This window comes from Notolabrus celidotus, chromosome 16, assembly GCF_009762535.1.
Source record: "Notolabrus celidotus isolate fNotCel1 chromosome 16, fNotCel1.pri, whole genome shotgun sequence".
NCBI classification, from domain to species: domain Eukaryota; kingdom Metazoa; phylum Chordata; class Actinopteri; order Labriformes; family Labridae; genus Notolabrus; species Notolabrus celidotus.
The window spans coordinates 3,317,077-3,339,369 of record NC_048287.1 but is presented as its reverse complement, the minus strand read 5'-3'; the positions used below and the strand labels follow the sequence as shown (position 1 = coordinate 3,339,369).

At 40.7% G+C, this 22,293-nt stretch overlaps 1 protein-coding gene across 4 annotated transcripts in view; it reads left to right on the top strand.

Moving 5' to 3' along the window:
- Positions 1-22,293, top strand: part of trappc9 (trafficking protein particle complex 9) — a 388,126-nt gene that overhangs the window by 289,293 nt on the left and 76,540 nt on the right. The gene's annotated exons all lie outside the window — the stretch shown is intronic.

Below are 22,293 nucleotides of genomic sequence, written 5' to 3'. Positions count from 1 at the left end.
GAGCAGGGTGTGGTTAAAGATTATAGCAGTTTAATTTTTCGGGGACCATGGATCAGGGTATTCTATTGTAAAGAAGGTGATATATTTATCTCTGGATCAAATTTGTAGACCCACCAACATTACTCTTAGCATTAGTGTAGCCACAAACTGCTATGTTAGCTACACTGAGTTTATATTGAAGACCTTGGCCTTGGTTGTTGGATAATAAATATGTAAGATGCTCAGATATTCTATGACATAACAGTGCAACAGTACATAACATAGCAGCTTGACATACATTAGCCTGGCCTCATGTGCATTAGCTGCTTTGTTAGCAAAAAAACCCTTTAGCTTTAATACATTGTCCAACGTGAACAGTTCTGATGGAATTGTCTCGGGTAATTTCTTGTTATGCATTCATGAACCTTGCAGCAGCAGCAGCATCAGGTCAGGAGCACGCCTTACATCGGGCCTGGACCTTGGTGAAATGTTTATAATGCTGGATCCAGTAGTGACCACTTTGTGCAGAAGCCAGTCCCGAAGCTTTTGCTCGCATGAGCCTCCGCAGAGCCTGTCAGTCTTTTTGACGATGGTGGGATATGACACAGCCCCGCAGAGGGAGAAGTCACTCCATAGCCCTCATCTGTCTCTATTGATCCTCCTCAATGATTAACTGGTGCCACAGACTCGTAATAAGATCTTTTCCCACATGAGTGGAGCAGCCTCTGGTTCGTTTTTAGACTGCTTCTTATTCCATCAAATCGGTTTCTGCCTCTCAAAATAAAATCTTTTCCAGGAAAGTTTTGGTTCTGTTTCCTTGTTTGGCCATTTATCATGTTGAATACGCAACTCAAAATGCTCAAAAAGGGTTTATGAGTCCTCAGAGATCTCAAAATGTCTCATACATGTGTTTAAACCAAGCGGCAACCTCCGGTCTAAAAATATGAGTCCAATGCAAAAGTGCTAAAAACTTCAGTTCATTGAGGATCCACTTGAGGCTGCTTGAGAAGTACCAGAAACCACATACACACCAATTCAAAAAAGCCAATCTTTACAGCAGAAATAAACATGTTTACAGCCTGGTTCAAAAGACGAGTGTAGTCTGGATAGCTCATTTCTCATGTCTTCCGATGAGAGGCACAGCTGACTTGATTGACATGCGGGAACACTGTAGCAGTTGGCTAGGAGGCTCAAAGCCCGCCTCTTTATGTCACAATCACTCGACAGCAGCAATATGGCTTCTGCTGAAGGTTGGCTTCAAAACAGCACTTCAGAAACAGTCTATGGTTTAAACCAAGGAGAGAGCTGCGGTTACAAATCAGAGTGAGTGAGGTTGTTGTTGATTAACCCAGAGGGAAGTCAACACATACATGTTGCCTGTGTTTGCTCATGTTCAGATATCTTCACAAAGAACCGTTGCATTGTTGCTGAGATGTGCTTAGACGTCCCATCGCTGCCTGTCAGTTCTCTCTCTGACGTGCGATCCATCTTTGTCCGTGAGGTTGCTCAGGCACTGCGTCAGGTTATCCATCACTTTTGACTGCGGTCCATCAGATGTAGACCTGCCTGAGATTCACAGGAGCAGCAGCCCTCTGACAGGTCTGTGTCAAACCTGTGGGTTACTGACACGTTTTTTTTCAGTGCTCAATAGACTGAACCTGGTCTCACAGCTGACAGGTCTCCAGCCCAAACACCTACTGAAAACCACAGAGCGACACACTCACCCCTCTACCTTGAGATTGGAGCTGTGTGTGCTCAGGGCTTACTGTAAAATCATGTGTGACTGGCTGACAGCATATTACTGGATCATTGCAGCTTCCTAGTGTGCCTAAAAAGCACAGGGGATGTATTTTGGGAAACACTTGATGAGAATTCACTGTCACATTGTCACGTTATCTCTCTCACTCTCCCTCCTTCTCTTTATTTTCACCCTCTATCTCTCTTTTTGCTCATGCACACCCACGCATGCAATTTCAGCTTAAAACTACCATCGCTGCCTCTCACGACAGTGCTTGTTATAGCTGGGGTCAGATAGAGTATGCTTGCCATGAATGGCATTGCAGCATAGGAGATCAATCGGAACTGGTAGACAACATAATCAATCCATCTGAACGATTATCATGAATGTTGCCTTTCCTCATAACACCGAATGCTATCATCAGCTATTGGTCCTAATTGTCAGCCGTTAGCAGTTTCATAGCTGTCTGCAAGGACACATCACAGGATTGCAGTAAAATATTGACGAAGTCTGTCCCAGTAGGAAGCTCCTAAATTGATGCCGGTAACAGCTGAACCTCTTAACATTTTGATTCTGATTGAACCAAAAATGCATTCAACACTTTGATATCTGCAGGTGGGTACATTACAGCTGATATTTTTAAAGGAAGTAACTAAAATGTCATTTGAAAGGCTTTCTAAAAGAAAATGGTCCATAAGTTTGATCTCTCAGCAGATGTGCAGTTTTTGGAGTGTGCATCTACTAGATTTGGTACTTATCTAATATTTTTATCACCAAGTGATCAACAAAAAACTACACTCAAGGACTGCAATCATCGACCTGGTTTTCATTGATCTGTAGTTGTGCACAAAAGCCTTTCATTTCATCTGCAAACTGTTTCCTACTCAAAGGGAGGGCTTCTAGCATTCACCTAGCGAGCCCTCTTCTTTAAGAAAGACGGCCTTGAAGGTAACTTCTGAATGTGGAGGAGTCTGGAAAGATAGTTTATGAAATTGAGTCTCTTCTTTGAGACAGATTAAATAAAAGCACTGCAGGAACAAGGTGGAATACTTGGGTCGGGGAGTGGTCCGCAGATGTCAACTAATGTCGTTTTACTATGAAGGTCATGAAGCGGCATCAGTCCAATGGCTGAATTCCACCAGATCCGTGTCCAGTCCGCCTCCGATTCGTCACAGCACCGGATCTGAGAGGTTTCTATTCTAGTCAATGTTTTAACTTCCACTGGATCCGCTCCGTTGTGTTCCGGCTGCGTCTCTGATCCGGCAGGTCGGAGTCCTCCGGATCAGATACACAAGACTTCTATTTTCGCCGGATGCCGGAGCACGACGCATCAATCTCAACAGAGCAGATGGAGCAGGACAGGAAGTCAGGTTTCACCAAAACAAAATGAAAACATCCGGTTAATTTTCAGAATAAAACACTCTGTGTTATCACCAGATCGTATTTCACTTAACTACAACAACAAACCGTCATGATGAGCGGAGCCAGGCCTGGAGTCAACAGAGGTTTTCAGAGGACTAGAAAGACAACATGGATCAAGAGAGGAGGAGGAGAGTCCTTGATTCAGTGATTGCCGCGGGAAGACCTCGGTCACATGACTCCAGCTGTCCGGAGGTCCTGAAAACGCAACTGGTGGGTGTTTGTTGGACGAGAGAGCACGGAGCCGGACCACAGCGGATCAGAGATGGGCTGGACACGGATCTGGTGGAAGTCCGATGTCACAGTAACACAATTTCAATTAAAAACTCTTCACAGTGCCTTAGTGAGACTGATCAGATAAAAGCGGATCATGGGGAGAAACAGCTGGTGTACATGAGCAGCATTTTACCTGAAGCTGAGTTTCTGTCACCCCTCCAAGCAAACCTATATTTATGTTTCCAATCCAGCAGAAAACATCTCTTCATATCTGAGTGGTATGTTACATCTACCTCCAAACAGAGGCCACTGATCCATCACATGGCCTTCCCCTGAATATGACGGCACGCTGACTGTAAGGGGTAATTAAAATGAAGTCTCCTGACAGTTTCTGAGCTTGGAGAAATAATTGGTTCATAGGCCTGGATGAATCGATTGGCAGACTTGTATGTGGTGCTCGTTGAAGTCACACATGGAAGAATTCTAACCCATTATTATCGGAGGCGTAGCTGAACAAAATGGCGCAGCATATTGACTTGTTAGTGCAGAAAATGTTCCAAAAATCCTCCTTCACGATCCCAAAAAAGGGTTATATTATAACAGACCACCATCTCCCACCATCAGTGCACAGTTTCCCCACTGCCCATGTAGTTTAGATCTATTTAAGCTGCTAGCTAAAGGTAAATATAGCAGGGCTTCAGGAGATACAGGCAGCATGGGCGGACAGTGACAGGCTGATATGTGTACCCCAAAGGAATGCACTGTATTTCTAGATCTGCTGCTCCCAGTTTCACACTCTCAATCATTCACACCTACTAGTCTTCACACTGCTTAATAGGGATGTGGTATTTATACGTTAAGGGGGTGGGGGTGAAATGCTCCCAAACAGTTTGGGTGGAGAGTGTTCCAGGATGTTTTCTAGGGGATAAAACATGTTTTTGATAACAATACAGACTGGGACCTGAACCAGATGGTTGTGTAGTAGAGCGTACAGTCTGTCTGGATTTTACCAACCCCAAGAAGTGGATTTAGTATGAGGTTGAGCATTTTATTATATAAAAAAACCAAAAACAATAACAACTAAAAACAAGAAATGTTTCTCATTAGTCGATGGATATCGTAGAGAGACTTAGCCCTTTAATCATTCTTTTAAAATGACTTTGTCTTTATTGACAGGACAGTCAAAGAGAGACAGGAAATATGGTGGGAGGAGACATGCAGCAAATTCAGCCCAACAACATTGGATTCTAAAATATGACATTAGATTTTAAAATATCTGATTTAAAATATTCAAAAACGGCTTCTGCCTAGCTGGAATCCCTCATCCAGATCTACACTCCCTCTCGCCCACTACGCTCTGCCTGTGAAAGACGCCTGGTGCTCCCAGCCCAGCATGGCTCTAAATCTCTAGCTGGACTCTTCTCCTCTGTTGAATCCCAACTTGTGGAATAAATTACCTAACTCCTTAAGATCAGCGGAGTCCCTTTCTACTTTCAGGAGATGTCTGAAGACTCAACTGTTCAGGGAACACTTAGGCACTTAACCTGACCCTTCTCCTCTTTGTCCTCAGGGGTAGAATGAATCAGAAGGTTTAAAATCCAGCTCTTATTGAATATTGAATATTTAGCACTGAATTTTGAATGCTGTTGAATGTTGAATGATATTGTTGACTTGAACTATTTGTTGTGATTAGCTGTGGTTACGTTATCTTAAAAAAAAACAAAAAAAAAACTTGGCCAATCAACTTGAAGCACTTTGTCGCACTTACTAAGTTTTTCCTTCCAGTCTAAATTCTTGCTTGTGTTGTACGTCGCTTTGGACAAAAGCATCAGCTAAATGAAATTGTAGATTCTTAGAATTGTAGAAATATTTCAATAAAAAAGTCAAACCCAGTATCAGTATCATGTATACAAAAATTGAGGAACAATTTTTCAAGTTTAAGCAAGCAGCAACCCCTGGTCTTAAAATATGAAGCCCATGTGGAAGTGCTTAAAACTGCAGTTCCTTGAGCGTCCACTAGAGGCCGGAAACCACATACACACCCATCCAAAGAAGACGATCTTTACAACAGAAATAAACATGTTTACAGCCTGGTTCAAAAAAACATTTTAGGTCTGAATAGCTCATTTCTCTATCAGCACACACTGTACGGGGGTGAATTTATTATAACTCAGTATTTATAAGGATATTAAACTTATGAGTTTTGCCCAAATAAGGGCATGTCTGCCTTGATTGATAGGCTGGCACACTGTAGCTGTTAGCGAGGAGGCTAAAAGGCCCACCTCTTTACCTCACACTAGCTCGGATAAAGTTAGGTTGAGTTCAGCATTTCCAATATGGCACCCGCCTACAAAACAGAGCTTCAGGAACAGATGGGTGACGTCACAGATACTACGTCTATTTTTATACAGACTGTGAATTTGAGCTGAAACAAATTTTGTTGGATCCTTTAGTCAGTTGGTTTTAAGCAACTTAACTGTAAAAAAAAAAAAAAAAAAAAAAGAGCTATTGTGAAAAAGGATATCAGATGACTTCAAAGAAATGTAACCTTTTAAATATAGTAGAATAAATAATGGATATAAGAATCATAAAATCATATACTCTCCAGTCAGGAGGTACAAATCTGAGTTTTGTTCTTTCAGCTTTGTGAAACTGTAGTAAAGTGACCTGTAGTGATCATCTGTGCTGCTGTCTGAGGTCTGAGCACAACACAAAATGTCATTACTCCAGTCGGTGACCTTTTCGAATAATCTGACCACACAAACACAAACACACACATAACATGTTCTTGGTGGCAAATCACTTTATGTCCTCCTTTTATCAAACAGGGGCTGGCCTTTTGTTCTCCTCTTTTGTCTGGACCTGCCATTGTTCTGCCCACCTGGTATTTAAAGACAATCATGGAGCGGCTAGTAATTAGCTCCAAGGATCCCACTTGCTGGTCTATTTTCACTTCTGGCTTTGTCTGCAAACATAATACCACAGTGTTTTTCTGAGATGCAGGAATCACAAGTGGAAGCAACAACTACTTGTAACAGGTGGCTGTTCTTTTTAATGTTATGAGTATAAGACAGCAGGGGAGGGCTTCTGTTTGTTCTGCTGAATCACAAAGCACCACTTTAACTGTTTTATTATTCATCAGGCAAAGTTTTCTACAACACAGACAATATTAGCGCCAAATCCTTGAGGAGTTTTGGGATGCTCCCCAAAAGAAAAGATTGCTAAACTCATAAACTCAGACTTAAAGAGCACAGAGAACTCCTCAGGTCTACCGTGACAAAGAGAAACTCTGGATCTTTTCAGAGACCCCTCAGTCTATCAATATTCTTTGACTAGTTTCAATCAATCAATCAATCTTTATTTATAAAGAGCCAAATCCCAACAAATGACTCTTTCCAAATAGAGCAGGTCTAGACTGTGCTCTATGTTCTATCATTAACAAAGACCCAACATCAAGACAGAATAAGATCCAGTCCCATCTTACAGACAGGACTCAGTCTGATCTCATCTTAATCCACCATGAGCAGAGCACTTTGCAGCATTTAGCAAGTTACAGTGGCAAGGACAAACTTCCTTTAACAGGCAGAAACCTCCAGCAGGACCAGACTCATGTTAGACACACATCTGCTGAGACCGAGTTGGAGAGAGGGATAGAGGGAGATGAAGAGAGAGAGAGATGATAGTGGTGAGACGGATAGTAGTAGTTGTAGCAGCTGGAGTCTGGCACGTCCACAGCAGCAGACATCCAGAGGAACCTACGAGATAAGGGAGCTTAGGGACCCCAGAAATGTCTATGGTTAGTAGCTTTAAGGGGGCAGGGAGAGTTAAAGTCAGTGACAGGCAGACAGAGGAGAGAGAGGGAAAGGTCCAAGCCTGATCCAGCTCTAACTATAAGCTTTATCAAAAAAGGAAAGTTTGAAGCCTACTCTTAAAAGTAGAGAGGGTGTCTGCCTCCCGGACCCTGACTGGTGGATGATTCAAAAGGACAGGGGCCTGATAACTGAAGGTTCTACCTCCCATACTAATTTTAGAGACTTATGGTATGATGAGCAGGCCTGCATGTTGGGAGTGTAGTGTTCTGGAGAGGTAAAAGGGCACCTCACCCTCTGACGGGTGCCATTATGAAGAGATACGCAGTGAGTGGACTCATTTTTTGTGTTTCTTGTTATAAGATTTTCCTCTTAATGCTTACAGTACATTTAACCAAACAAAGAGTACAAAGCCTTGGATTTGTACTCTTAATGGCTGTATTAAGACACACTAGGTTTACACCTGTCTTCAACCCCATTACAATCACTCTGATTAGAAATTCCAGCATCATTGTTTACATGGATGCTGAATATAATGATCTGATTAAGACATGTGTACATGCATCAAGCCTTTAATCTGAATAGAGCCATTTGACATGTGCAGAGTTGTTCCACCAGTCTGATGTGCCAGGAATAGCAGAAGAAGAAACAGTTCCTCCTGCCTGTTCTGGTTGTTAACATCCACCACTGTTGCAGATGTCATTTTCCTCCTCCCTTTCGTCTGTGACTTTGGATGGGTTCTTTTATAGTCTCTAACAAACAAAGTTGTGTCTGCGGCAGCTCCCTCAATGTTCTTATCCATTCTATTGATAGCATAAGTGGAAACTCATCATGTCATGTAAGAATTATTGATCTGTGCCAGGAAGCAACAACCAGTGTTTATATCGAGATTGAACCCAACAAAACAAAAACAGCATTCACCATCCCTCTTGATGGGAATGACATTTCTCTCTAGGCCTGATGGGATCAGTCTCTTCAGGTTTAAGTGTTTACATACAATGTTTTAATTCTGATTACAGATAACAATTTACATTTTATACGGTAGAATTCCCAACATGTTTGGAGCACTTTTGCTGCATTAAAGGTGACATATCACGCTTTTTTCATCAATATATATTGGTCTAAGAGGTCCTCAAAACATGTCTTTAAAGTTTATGCTCAAAAAAACACTTTGAAATCAGATTTTGGCATGCCTGAAAAACCCTCTTCTTCAGCCCTCCTCAGAACACTCTGTTTTCTCTCTGACCACGCCCCCTCAGGAAGTGGGTGTGGCCTCGGCTGTCCAGCACGTTGATCTAATGTTTACATGTTGGCTGAATATACACGGCTGCTCAGAGATCACGTTACTTCAACCCTCTGAATCTGATCCAGAATCTGATCCTGACGGAGAGGCGCCTGTAGCAGGACCTTTCTGAAGGATTGGTCACAGATTTAGTGTTTCTTGTTGTTTTATTTATCAGTATGTAGACGTGTGTCTTGGTACACAGCTACGAACATGTAGCTATGTGGCTATGCTAACTAGCGCTAGCACTTATCCATGATAAATAAAAATCATCCACTAGATCTTCAAATCTGCAGACGTGGGGAGTAAAACCGACCTCTACCAGAAAGGCAGTGGGACCTTTTCTGAAGGATTGGTCACAGATTCTGTGTTTCTTGTTGTTTTATTTGTCAGTATGTAGACGTGTGTCTTGGTACACAGCTACAGCTACGACATGTAGCTATGTAGCTATGCTAACTAGCGCTAGCACTTATCCATGATAAAAAAAAATCATTCACTAGATCTTCAAATCTGCAGACGTGGGGAGTAAAACCGACCTTTGTGTTTATTAAGACAGCCTACAACTAGCATGCCTCCCTCCTAAGCTCCTTGTTAGCACACATTTGTGCAGGGCATGAAAAACGGAGGGGGGATTCAGTATTATTTTATACAGTCTATGGGCTGAACAAGCTCCGAGCTCTGACTCCGTGACAGACCGGATATTGTTGTGACGTAACAAAAACACTGAAGTCTGAAACGGCTGGTTTCACACACATTTACAGAAAGGTGGAGAAATCAAAACAGGGGCAGAATGGATTTTTTTCATTTTCGGGGGGGTTTGTAGACATGCCAGGGAAACATATTTCAGGTAGAGAACCATTAAAAAGTCGATTTTGCATGATGTGTCACCTTTAATTTAAATTCAGGGACATGATTGAAGGCAAATAGTGTGTTGGACAATATAGATGTTCTGAAATGACTTAACTTCCTCTTTTAATGGAAATTTAAATCCAAATTAAATTCCTAAAGGTAAGAAAACCCCAAAACGGTAAATTTTGCTGAGTGTGGCTAACATTAGCGATCTCCACCAGCCTTCAGTCCATCTTTCATGGTAACTTTCACATGTCCGTGCTTGTGAAACTCTTCTGGATTTATTGATCAGAGAACCGCCACGCCGTGTTGCCCCACGGCTGAGACGTCATCCGAGTAATAGAGCATTAGCATTCTAGCATTCATCAGTAACTGGAGCTGCTAGCTGTGCGCTGCTAGTGGCTAGAGTAGGGTGGCTGCATTACAGCTTAGACACATTTATTACCAGGGTTTCAGGCGTACCATTCTGAAAACACCAATAAGTTGTTAAGCTAGTATTTCTTTTCAAGACTAGCGATTATGGCAATGTTGTTAATTGGACTTAACTCATAGTGGAGTAGAGTTAGGTGAGGCCAGCCTACACATGAGTAACAGTCGACATATTTTCCTACCGTATTTTGAATATTTAGAACCTTTCAGTGTCCCCCCTCGAAGTTTATGTGGTGACCCTTCAGAGGGAGAGAATGAGTGATCTATGGAGCTGTCCATATGTGGAGAGCAGGTTACCCTTTAAAGGGCACTCATTGAAATACTTTGAAATTCAAAATTTCAACCCTAGAGTGTAATTGGAGGACATAACGACTATTTAACTTTTGTGACATTTTTCTAAATCTTTCATTTTCATGTAGAAAATCGAGGTCAATGAAGTTACCAGATATGGGTTCTTGCCCTGTAGTGGTAACAAAAAAAATGCAAAGAATGGAGTATATGAGAAACACAAGAAAAATCATCTAGGGGTGAAAAGAACATTTATTATATAAGAACCTAACATAGAACATGGGGGGGGGGGGGGGGGGGGGGGCATCATCATCTTCCTCTTCATCATCGCCACTGATGGCAGGGTGGGCTGGCACAACAACATTCTCCTTCCTCTTGCCATTGCGTAGAATTTAGACACACATGCAATAAAACATAAATTGTATTAGAATGTATTCTTTATTTATTTATATCATTTCATTATAGGTAGGGCTGCAAGTATCGATTATTTTTACAATTATATATCAGTTTATCAGTACCTATAGGTGCAGTTTATGTTACCTTGGGTTTCTGTTGAACTGTTTCTCACTACATGTGTGCGCTCAACGCTCAACTCTGACACTGGGAGGGCGCCCAGGAGGCAGAGCGGCAGAAAATTGAAGGAAAACATGGACCCTGATGCATAAGGCGTATGTCCCAAAATGTACATATCAAACTAACTCTAGTTATTACTTGAACAGGGCGTATGATCAAATATGATGCCTACATTTTTGATGCCATAATTGCCCTTATTTCACCAATTTATCCACAAACAACACACATCATCACTTGCTTAAAATGCTTAAGTTGTGTCAACTTACCATGGTTTGTTCTGATGTTACACCTTATTTACTGAAGTGGGCGGAGCTGGTAAAGCGTCTTTCTCCAACTTCAGAGAAAAAAGGAAGTTTGATGTGTTTCAGGACTCTGCTGATTGGTCAGATTCCACGTTGGGGCATTCTATGACGTAGAGTGACTTTTGTTGACTGGCTGGGTGTAAACCACATGCCTCTCGACCTCACTTTGAAGTAGGGGGGAATGCCATTTTGTATGTGTTTGGAAGTTACCAATTACCCCCCCCCCCCCTTAAGCAGATGCTCACCCTGCTGACCCTTGAAGGCAGGAGTGTCAAACATGCGGCCCGTGGGCCAAAACCGGCCCGCCAGATGTTCCAATCCGGCCCGTGGAACAACTTTGTAATGTGAAAAAATTAAAGAGAAGACATTAGCTGCAATTTTTCAAAAAAGTAACTACTATTTCAAATTTGTCCTCTGGGGGTCGCATAAAATCAAAGTGCTGACGGAGCGCACCTGAACGGCACTTTTTTTCTCAAAGTGAGAAAATAGATGACTTGCTGTTTGCATAATCTGGTTGAGATCATTAAGACTTTTTAGAGCATTATAAGATGATCAACTAACTACTAACACTAGTACTACACCCCTGCATACAACACTGTCCAGCAAGCAAACTGTTCCTGCTGGAGCTGAGGGGTCCAAAATAATCAACTTTACCTTCTTCATTATTATAATCTATCTGTTCTTTTGATTTAAACATTACACTCTGTGTCAGGTGAATGGGTAACCTGTGTGTTTGGTGTGTTCGCAGCAAGTTTCAAGGCTTAAAGAGTAAAATATTCAGCCCACTATGAGACTCATCATGGCAAAAAATACAACAGCTGTTTTTGTAGAAAGATAGTTCATTGAATGTGAACATTTTCAGAATGTACTTGTACTTTTTTGCACTAAAACAAAGTGGAAAATTTAGAGTTGTCGTTATTTATAGGGTTATTATGTTATTATTTTACTGGTCCGGCCCAGTTCAGATCAACTTGGGATGTATGTGGCCCCTGAACTGACATGAGTTTGACGCCCCTGCTTTAAGGGTTCCTCCAACAACCCGCTTACTATACATTAACCCTCTTAGTGCACAGCTGAAGAAATCTATGGTTCACATATTGACTTTGAAATGGTTTGGTGCTCCCACTTTGACAAACTGACCTGTTATTAACTGGACCCGTTCTGTACATTGACATGATTACAGCTGGTCTGATTAGAGCTGTATCTTTAGCATTGATCCATTCTTTATCACAACAGTCCATGAATACCAGCTAGGCAAGAACCAATCAGAATCAAGTACTGAACCCAGCAATGTAATAAAGGTTCATTTAACAATTAAACACAAGAAGGTATGAGTGGGTACAACACTTCAACCTCTTCTGGATTTCCTCTGAATCCTTCTCATATTTTGGTAAATCAGTTTTCACTTGGTCTTCACTGTGCAGCTGAGTGCAGCAGAGGAGTGTGTAGTATACAGTGAGTGTGTGTTTAGGGGGAGCCAGCCTGCTGCAGCCCAATCCATTTATCCATTGGTCTCTCCCCACGGGGGTCGGTGTTGTACTAAATAATGGCGTATGCCCACAAAGGTTAAGCAGTGAGTCAGAACCAGTGATGACAGGTTGACCAATGAGTCCCAGCCAGGCTTCCATGAAGCTGTGTGCAGCAGATGAGACAACTTTACACACACACACAAGCAATGTGTTCATGTGTGTGTGTGTGTGTGTGTGTGTGTGTTTGTGTGTGGTCTGGACATTATTGGATTTTTGTGCATGGTTTCTGTAAACGATAAATCTTCCCTGTGTGCTCCGTCTCTGCCACACAGACATTGACTCGGGGTGTTAATGATGGGCTCAGTTCTCCTCTTTTTAGCTGTGTGTGGGTTCCTTTTATTTGATTGTGTTGTGTACCTTCAAATATGATTCAAAGAGCTTCTCATAGCTCAATTTACTGGAGGCTTGTTACCCTGAAGATGGCACTGTACTAAGTAAAGCTTCATCACAGACATGCACCATTATAACCCTCAGAGCAGCTGCCATTATCCTTCGTCTACATGCATCCTGATGGGATTTAAATTTGCTGCCATTCATTGTGCATTGTAAGTGTAACCACGCTGAGATGTACACTTGTGCACTTTGTGCATAAAGATTACACTTTATTCACAAAGATCAACTTGAACAATTCAGAGAAGTGATGTTTTTCTTTTAAGAGAAACAAATAAGACAAATAAAATCAATAATTCAGGGTGAAAAAATGAATTATAGAAGAGAAAAGGTTCAAAAAGGCAATTAAGGTTTGGATATGCAGATTGTACACATATTGCAAAATTTCATTTATGTATGATGTACAAGGCAAATACCCCGCATAACAAAAATAAGTAGATAAGTGAAAAAAAATAACAATATAAATAATGTTTATTATAATTTGAAATAGAAAATAAATAAATAGGGAAGAGTAAGAAAGGGAAATATAAAATGAAATAAATAAGTTAATATGTAAATGAATGAATACAAAAGGTAAAAATGATAACAAGAAAAATGAAAATAAAAAAGGCTGGAAAATAGAAAATGAATTAATATGGAGGAGTAAGAAAGGGAAATGATTAGAGCAAAAATAAAAATAACATGCATAAGTTTATATTTCAATGAATAGATACAAAAGGTAAAAAATAATAACAAGAAAAACAAACAAAAATAAAATTAGAAAAGGCTTGAAAAAAAGAACAGAAAGATTAAGGAAGGAAAGTAAAACACAAAAAAAATATTAAATAAATAAGTTAATATTTAAATGAATAAATAAAAATGGTGAAACAAAAATAACAAGAAACAAAAACGGCTGTCAGCACTTCTCAACAGCGTTTCTCCCTCATTAGGTCTTAATCATGCATTTAAAGTAACACCTTCACTTTATTGGAAAGACTCTTAAGTTAAGACAAATGGCCAGCAGAGGTTTTGTCACGATTCCCCTGTACCCCTCAGCGTTACTCTAGTCTGAGCTCAGCTACTGTACCTTTAACTAGCAGAACTGTGAACAGCACACAGTTGGAGCAGATTGTGCTTGAGAGAGCTACACAGCTACACATAGACTGCACATTGTGGACCTTGCTGAATGCAATGGGAATCTTAAAGCAGGAAGAAAGTTAGAAGCTTGTTTCTTGTAAAGTGATTCACACTTTTTTTAAAAAACGATCTAATATAATATGTACCCATGTGAAATAATTCACTATAATTCTTAAATAACCCACCTTAATATTAATCAGTCTGAACCCCATTCATAGCAGAACTGGACTCTCAGAGCTATTACTCTGGCTGTCAAGCCAGTGTGAAATTGAGTGACATAGTATTAAACTCAATTGTGTCTGCTGGGGTTGGTGGACAGGGACAAATTTAAGGGTGTGACATAATGCAACGTACCACGATGTGACGTCGTGCTGGGAAATGAAATGTTAAGAAGAATCAATAACATTTGAGGTGTACAATTCCGATGGAACTGATCAATTGGAACCGATCCGATTTCCGATTCCCACCCCTAGAGAACACCTTGGACACTCTCAGAGAGTAAGAGAGTAAATACAGTAAAGAGACGAATTTAGAGCCGTCATTGTGACAACATTTCTGAAGAGGAGATGTTTCTTTTTCAAGTCTTTAAAGATGTTTCCCCCTATCAGAGGAGAAGTCCTCCATTCACTCCTGAATCAGCATTTCAAAGCCTTAAATGTAGACAAACAACACAAGAAGATGTGTTGTCATAGCCTCAGACTGTTGTTTATTTAGTATTGAATATTTTAAATCTTAATGTAGGTTAAATCAACGTCTCCCTGTGTGAAGAGCAGTTCTGCTCCATGATGAGTCCTTTCATTTTCAAGAGCACCTTCAGCTTCCACAGACTTTGCATTCCTTTTGTAGGAAAATGTTTCAATCTTGTATTTGATGATGAAGTGCGTCAACTTTCTGCAGAAATGGAGACACATATACAAAAGAGAGATCCTGCAGGGAGCTCATGGGTCCTTTTCTCAGAATGAAACAGGGTCCATTGTGGTAATGTTTGAATCCAGGAGCTGAGACTCAGACTGGAGTCTAACGTCCACAATGGAGAAACTTTGTAAAGGGGGCTGATTGGAAGGAAAAGCCTCTTCAGTCTGAACCAGTGCAGTCCTTTGTTAACAGTAATTATGGACCAGCCAAGCTAATTTTACAATCTCTGAAAAGTTGCTTTCAGATGTCAGCAGGGAGAGCAGTCTGGAACCTTCAGAAACCGCAGCAGGACTCGAGTACGCTCCTCAAAGTTCAAAACATTTGTGCAAGATTTCCTGCGAACAGTTTACCTTTTCTTCTCCAAGTTATCAAGATGTTATGGTCCTAACATATCCTCTAGTCCTTCTTGTGTTGCATTACCAGTCTGTCTTCAATTCTTCGTCAATCAAATTATGAAAGAAAAATCCACCTAATTAAAATGCTTTCATTCAATTTTGTTGAACCAACTAATGGTAAATATGTTGAGTGAACATAAAGTGTTGACGTTACCATTACTTAATTACAATGTTTGGGTCTGACTTCATTTGTAAAGGTTGTTTCAACATATTTACTAAGGTAGGATCTGACTTCATTGTCTTGGGTCACAATAACTTGTATAATATGATTATGGATAGCTTATTATTTTATTTTTTAAGTAATATTTTTGGGCTTTTTGGCCTTATTGACAGGACAGCTGAAGAGTGGCAGGAAACGTGGGGAGTAGAGAGTGGGGGAAGACTTGCAGGAAATAGTCGACTGGCCTGAAGTCGAACCGGCGACCTCTGCGACAAGGACTGTAGCCTTGATACATGGGGCGCTTAAGGCCGATTTCTGCATTGAAGCGACGGCAGGGTTGCATAGCTCCTATACCTAGCTGACGTGCACCTCCTCCAAAATGTAACTACGCGTAGAATCAACGTGGACCGCAAGCCCTGTGATTGGCCAGCTTGGCGGATTTGTATTTCCCCGCATTTACAGCACTTCCGGGATCCCCGCTCATCGGCTGCACACCGGCCGTGTATTTCATCTCCTCCTCTCTATTCTTCATGTAATCATGTCTGTATGATAAACAGCAACATGTATCAGCTGTAGATTAACAGAACACGCTCTGAATCTCTGTGGAAAAGGAAACAGAGATCGTAGCGGGGCCGGAAGGAGGCGACCGGCTATCAGAGAGACCACACTGCCCTCTAGTGTTTCAGGGGAGAATTGCTGCGTGAAACGGACACATGGACGCACAAGTATGTGGAGCTCATGTCAGCGTCAGCCCCTGCTGTGTAGGGGAGACACAGAAGTATAAATCAGTCTTTAGACCGCTAGGCCACCAGTGCCCCAATTGCAGTCACTCACAGGCGATCTCTCCCAACTCCCCGTAATGGCTCTCCTTTGCCAGAAGCACGCTACCTTGGCTGATGCATCGGGCCTGTCGCACATTACTGCCACCTTCTGCTCTGGAGAGGTATTGCAGATGGGATTCCTACCTAAACCCTTTAGGTTGTGTTGACATAAAGATATCTTGAATTTGAATGTAGCATTTCCACAGGACTCCGTCTGACCCACATTGTTTGGTTTTGCACGACGTCAACTCATGTCTCACTAAGTGGTAAGAAAACACCAAAACATTCTCATAGTGAAAGTTAAAAACACAAACAAACATGAAATGTACGCTTTGCAGGAGGCGGGCAGAACGGCAGGACGGGATTTGATTGGTTTCATCATTTGGCTCCTGATGGCAGGGATTGGTTGATGTTTTCCCAGGTTTACTCCAGCTGTAGATAGCAGCTTTTTTTTACCTCTTTTTTAAGAACACATCATGTATTGATTACCATCAGGACATAAAGATCATTTTTAACCAGTATAACAAAAAGTGGATCTAAATCTGACTACCAACCCCAGCTTTAAGGATTTTGCATGGTATGTTAAAACTACATGATGTAAAAATGTTTAACCACTTAACATGAATTCATATAATAGAAGCTACATGTTATACTGCTTTTTTGAGTGTAGGAAAGAGAGAACAACAAACAGCTCAGGGCCTGATTACTGCTCAACCCTTTTCTGCCTATTAATGCATGTGTATGTATATAAATATGTATTCCCTTCAGCATGCAGTTTACAAAGAGAGGCGTACCTTCTAGAGGCATCAGTGCACACTGAACAAAGAGAGAGAAGATGAGATGCTGCATAAGCGTTGCATACTTATTGATTTTCTCATTGATGTGTGCGTTCAACACTTGGAAGCCTGGAAAAGATCTTTCACTGCTTTCATACTGTATCTGTTTTACTTATAAATTTCCTGACATGATACTGCTTTATTCCCTAAAGAGCTCTTACAATGGAACGCCTAAAACCTTGAAAAAGTACGCACCTCCCTATTTTCTGTAGCGAAAAGCAATTCCCCCGAAACAGGAGATATGAAATTGTAATTCTGCAGGAGACAAATGGTATGTGGCGCTGCTCTGAATTATAAATGAAAGCAGAAGGGCCTTAGTTCTGCCTTCTTGCCCGAGCGTGATTCAGACAGTCTGGTGTGAGCAGGACACGGGCACATAACAGGTGGAGACACACTAACACACACACTCACACGCTCACACACTCAATCTGTGAGTCCTTCAGATTACAGTTTGCTAGAATCTGTAGATTCTTTACAGCTAGACCTGAAGTTTAGTGTCCCAAAATACTGAGCTAGAACCAGCCTCTGAACTTCACTCAGAAGTTGTGCTTCACGGAAAGAATCCACTTAAGTCCAAGTGAAGAAAAACATGTCCATCCTACTTTAAAGCCCAGATCATTTTGCTATATAGATCATTTCTCCTGACTATTGCAGTTTATTACCCGGCTCTCTTGCTGATATTCCGGCTGTGTAAGATGCTTGATTCTGATTGGTCCAAACCCCTTGACAACAGTTATTAACTTTCACTAACATGATCAACACCAGAGACAAACTGATCACACGTCATGTCAAGTCAATCCACAGAAAAGAGTTCAGACACATTTAGCTTCTGCTTGTTGACACCATAGACCGTAAGGGGAGGGGAAACCGTTAGCTTCCGTTAGCATCAAACAATGTGGCTGAAACGTTAGCTTCGGTTAGCATGCTAAATCAGCAGGCTACAGACGTTTTCATATTGGATCCTGTCCATCAACATGATGAAGGAGCGGAGCAGGTGAGAGAAACTTTAGGTTAGCAATCTCTTTTCTCTTTAAACTTTTTTTTAGTGAGTTTTCCATAGACTTGATCATGATACATTTTGCTTGCAGCATACATTGCTGGTAAACACATATAAAAAAACAAACAAACACATACAACAGCTGCTGCAGTATTTAAGGTTGCCATTCCCCTTCCATGCCCCACCCTATCCCGTCCCAGCCCTCCCTTCAACCCCACATCCCAGATTTAACATTATATGTAAGTAAGCAAAAGGTGAAATAAGATAACTCATTAGCAGAAATATAAATAACAATGATAAATAAGTAAACACAAACAAAAAATATTAATAATAATAACAATAAATGAAAGAAATTGGAATTTGATTTGAAATTGGAAAAGGTAGAAAAAATTAATTAATTAATTAATTAATTCAGAAAGTGACATCCATTCTTCTACTCTGCTGTTCATTTCTATTCAGAGGGACTTGTAAGCTGTCATAATATTTTAAAAAAGAGGATCCAAAGCTTACTAAAATTGTGTAAGGAACCATTTAAGGTATATTTTATTTTTTCAAGTTTAAGAAAATGCAATTAGGTTAGGGATCTCTAGAAAGAAAGTTAAACCATGAGCGGTGGTGATGATAGCAGCAGGGTTCAAAGTTGTGACATTAGTTTCTTTTTAAAGGTGTGTGAACCACAGAGCTCAGAGAAGAAGGAGAGCTGAATGAGGACAGTTTCATGTTCAATCCACCACAACAGGCAGAGAAGAATCCATCACCATGGAACGATCACTGACGAGGAATCACTGGGACTATTTTTAAAAACTGCTAACATAAATCACTTTAAATCAATGAAATAATCTTTAATCAATGTCTTTAAATGGTTTGACAGCCCTAATTACATTTCCTTGTTAGATTTGGGCTGCAAGTGGCATCAGATAATTGCTTAATGAAGAATACTCCCAGCCCTTCCAGTTAGATTATGTTTATTTTAAAGGCTCCACATGTCTTCGGGTGAGGACAGTCTTGCACAATGACATTATCAAGATTTATTAGTAAATGGATTTATAAGTTGATAAAATCAAATCTGTAATAAGACATAGATAAATGAGATCCTTTGGATCTAAAGACATATTTGACCCACTGTAAACCTCTGAGCTTTAGTGAGGCAGTTTTAATCAGTACATTCATCAGTATCACGACTTTAAAAAACACCCTGGCAGCCCTCTCCCCTCTCTGGTTCTGTATGTGTGTGTGTGAGTGTGTGTGTGAGTGTGAGTGTGCAGTAGTGTTCTGTTTTTTGACAGACCGTGTCTCAGCGTCATGGACAGTTGGCCGATTCGTGCTCGGCAGACTGCAGGATGTCCTGGTCTGCTGTGTGTCACTGGTCTGAGGTCAGCGTGAACGTGCCACTGGCAGCATGCTTGGCATCTTCAGCGCTGCAAACTGAGCCCACCAGAGCTCTGACAGTAATGCTTGTATGTGTCAGACTCTGCTTACTCACACCGATGGACCTGAAGATTACACGGTTTCATTTCTACAGACAATCGCACACAGCAAAGGAAGATATGTGGAAGACGACACAGTAGAGGTTTCAAATGAAAATCATGAATGATAGAAACACATCTCAGACACTCCTCAGGAATGTGTGTGTTGAAATGTGACTGTGCTGCCTACACGTGTGTGACTGCTCTCTTCTTTAATAAGCTGACCAGTAAAAGACATTTTAATGTCACTCTGACCTGTGTGTCTGTTTACTGAATGCCCTCTACCCATCTGCCAGTCTCAGTTTGTCTCCCCTTTAACTGCTCACACAGAGGAGAGGAGAGCAGTCAGAGGAGTGCCATAGAAAAGAGTCAACCTTTTAATAGGATAGGAAAATAAATATAGAAATATTAAGAAAATACACTTTGCATAAACATCCAACTTCTTTTTGTGGATTTTTAAAAATGTAAAAATTTGTATTGGATATTTATTTTTATACGATCATATTTAAAACCAGGACTACATGTCCCCTCTAATGCAAGAAAACAAAATCTCAGTTTCAGTTTTTAAACCCAACATTTGAACCATGTTTTTCTTTAATAGGAATTTCTGGAGGTTTTTGTCTAAAGTGCATTATATAAAGTTAGGGACAGTTTCTTTGCAACAGTTTTAATGAAATTATAAATTGATTGAATTTGTTTGAAATTAATATAAAAAAGATAAAATAGTATAAAAATAGTTTAATGCAGGATCCGAAATGTCCCCCCACGAAGAACAAAATGTGAACAGAATTTCCATTTGAAGGTTCAATCAATCATCAATCAATCAATCTTTATTTATATACCGCCAAATCCCAACAAACATTCTCTTCAGACTCTTTCCACACAGAGCAGGTCCAGACTGTACTCTATGTTCTATTATTAACAAACAGAAGTGTCAAAGTGACACATTCATTACTCAAGTAGAAGTATAGATACTAGGGTTTAAAAAGACTTCTGTAGAAGTTGAAGTATCAGATTAAACTTTTTACTCAAGTAAAAGTTTAAAAGTACTGCTTTCAAAACTACTTACAGTATAAAAGTAATGTAAGGGGGAAAAAATGACATTAAGGACAAAAGCTTAGGCTGCGCCACAGGGGCCTATAGTGCACGACCCCACCTTCCAAAACATTTTTTTTTCTAAAGGCTATAATGACTATATGTTATATTAATATGTTAATGTTTAAAAATTTGGGTTGGACCTGTTTCAGCTGCATTCATGCCCACTGAAAATGAACGCATTTTTGTACAATGCAAATACATTAGAGAACATATATGTGTACTACTGAGCATTAACGTGTTTCATGGAGCAGAAGAGATGATGCCTATAAGTATTGTAACAGGCATGTTATCAATTGCCTTTATTGGAATATCAATGTAAATAAATGTGTTATTTTCAACGATGACAAGCCTGAATGAAAACAAGCTGAAGTGAAATAAGACTAACGAGGCTATTTTTATAATGTAAGGTGTAGAAAGTACAGATAATTGCTTGAAAATGTAAGGAGTAGAAGTAAAAAGTCGGCTGAAAAACAATTACTCCAGTGAAGTATAGATACCCAAAATTTCTACTTACTTGACACCTCTGTTAAAAAAGACCCAACATCAAGACAGGATCACATCCAGTCCCCTCTTCCAGACAGGACTCAGTCTGATCTCATCTTAATCCACCATGAGCAGAGCACTTTGCAGCATTTAGCAAGTTACAGTGGCAAGGACAAACTTCCTTTAACAGGCAGAAACCTCCAGCAGGACCAGACTCATGTTAGACACACATCTGCTGAGACTGTGTTGTAGAGAGGGATAGAGGGAGATGAAGAGAGAGAGAGATGATAGAGGTGAGACGGATAGAAGTAGTTGTAGCAGCTGGAGTCTGGCACGTCCACAGCAGCAGAGATCCAGAGGAACCTACGAGACAAGGGAGCTCAGGGACTCCAGAAAGATCTATGGTTAGTTGGACAAACTTCCTTTAAAGGTGACATATCACGCTTTTTCCATCAATATATATTGGTGGACGTCCCCAAAACATGTCTTTAAAGTTTATGCTCAAAAAAACACTTTGAAATCAGATTTTGGTCTGCCTGAAAAACCCTCTTCTTCAGTCCTCCTCAGAACACTCTGTTTTCCTTCTGACCACGCCCCCTCAGGAAGTGGATGTGCCTCGGCTGTCCAGCACGTTGATCTAATGTTTACATGTTGGCTGAATATACACGGCTGCTCAGAGATCACGTTACTTCAACCCTCTGAATCTGATCCAGAATCTGATCCTGACGGAGAGCAGGACCTTTCTGAAGGGTTGGTCACAGATTTAGTGTTTCTTGTTGTTTTATTTATCAGTATGTCGACGTGTGTCTTGGTACACAGCTATGAACATGTAGCTATGTGGCTATGCTAACTAGCGCTAGCACTTATCCATGATAAATAAAAATCATCCACTAGATCTTCAAATCTGCAGACGTGGGGAGTCAAACCGACCTTTGTGTTTATTAACAGCCTACAACTAGCATGCCTCCCTCCTAAGCTCCTTGTTAGCACACATGTGTGCAGGTAATGAAAAATGGAGGAGGAGTTGAGTTGTATTTTATCCAGTCTATGGGCTGAACAAGCTCCGAGCTCTGACTCCGTGACAGACCGGATATTGTTGTGACGTAACAAAAACACGGATGTCTGAAACGGCTTGTTTCACACACATTTACAGAAAGGTGGAAACAGGGGCAGAATGGATTCTTTTCATTCTCGGGGAGTTTG